The 1,628-nt window shown below is 45.9% G+C and overlaps 1 pseudogene; it reads right to left on the reverse strand.

Moving 5' to 3' along the window:
• Positions 1–449: 449 nt before the first annotated feature.
• Positions 450–1,628, reverse strand: part of LOC135518667 (receptor-type tyrosine-protein phosphatase mu-like) — a 184,536-nt pseudogene continuing 183,357 nt past the window's right edge.

Raw genomic sequence — 1,628 nt, forward strand, 5'->3', positions numbered from 1 at the left:
ACCTCCATGAGGTCAAACCGTGTGTCTTTTGAAATCAATTCAAACAGAGTTAAAGGAGCAACGAATCCAATATGTGCAGGTAGTTGCTACACTGTACAGAACTTTTACAGTATATAGAGTACGGCCCATCTCTCCAGCATATGAATACAGTAGTGTATTGTAGTGTATAGCAATGTGTTACAGTAAGTGCAGTACACAATATTTTACTCCAGTACAGTAGTACACTACAGTACTGTATTTGTGGTACAGTAAAATGTTGTTGTTTTTTTTTACTTCTGTAGAGAATTTCTGAGACGGATTCCATTGGCTGACCCACAGGATTACATCATCGACGAGGCAGGGTTCAAACAGGGTTCAAACTAACAAAAAGGCGCAAAAGGGGGGGGGACGAAACATCATTGTTCACCGTGCCATAATACAAGTTCCTGGGAGGCAACGTCACCCTACGTTCAGCCATCAGCAATAGTGGCGTCCTCCACCGCCATGTCAAAGTGGGTCCAACACGCCACAACTCCTTCCATTTCTAGTTCAGCTTCGCAATAACGTTCTTCAACAGGAAGGGGAGCCAGGGCAACCATTTGGGATAACGCAAGTTTCCATCGGGCTGCTCTGGTTCGCGCCTGGTTCAATGACCAACCCAGGTTCACTGCTCTTTTTTTTGCCAGCATTTATGAATGGGGCTGCAGTGTAGCCTAGTGGTTAGAGTGTTGGACTAGTAACCGAAAGGTTGTGAGTTCAAACCCCCGAGCTGACAAGGTACAAATCTGTCGTTCTGCCCCTGAACAGGCAGTTAACCCACTGTTCCCAGGCCGTCATTGAAAATAAGAATTTGTTCTTGCGGACTCTAGCCCTGATGCTTATAAGAAATCCCGCTATGCCCTCTGACGAACCATCAAACAGGCAAAGCATCAATACAGGACTGAGATTGAATCATACTACACCGGCTCCGGACGCTTGATGGATGTGGCAGGGCTTGCAAACTATTACAGACGACAAAGGGAAGCATAGCCGCGAGCTGCTTGGTGACAACAAGCCTACCAGACAGAGCTAAATCACTTCTATGCTCGCTTCGAGTGCAGAAGCAACACTGAGGCATGCATGAGAGCATCAGCTGTTCCAGATAACCGTGTGATCACGCTCTCCGTAGCCGACGTGAGTAACACCTTTAAACAGGTCAACATACACAAGGCCGCGGGGCCAGATGGATTACCGGGACGTGTGCTCCGGGCATGTGCTGACCAACATGTCCCTGATTGAGTCCTGTAATACCAACATCTTTCAAGCAGACCACCATTGTCCCTGTGCCCAAGAACACAAAGGCAACCTGCCTAAATGACAACAGACCCGTAGCACTCACGCCCGTATCCATGAAGAGCTTCGAAGGGTTGGTAATGGCCCACTGTTCCTGAGGCCATCATTGAAAATAAGAATTTGTTCTTAACTGACTTGCCTGCTTAAATAAAGGTAAAAAAAATATATTAAAAAAATAGCCTCTCTACTGTATATAGCCTCTCTACTGTATATAGCCTGTCTACTGTATATAGCCTCTCTACTGTATATAGCCTCTCTACTGTATATATCCTCTCTACTGTATGTAGCACTCTACTGTATATAACCTCTCTACTGTA

The sequence above is a fragment of the Oncorhynchus masou genome, chromosome 3 (genome assembly GCF_036934945.1).
Source record: "Oncorhynchus masou masou isolate Uvic2021 chromosome 3, UVic_Omas_1.1, whole genome shotgun sequence".
Lineage (NCBI taxonomy): Eukaryota > Metazoa > Chordata > Actinopteri > Salmoniformes > Salmonidae > Oncorhynchus > Oncorhynchus masou.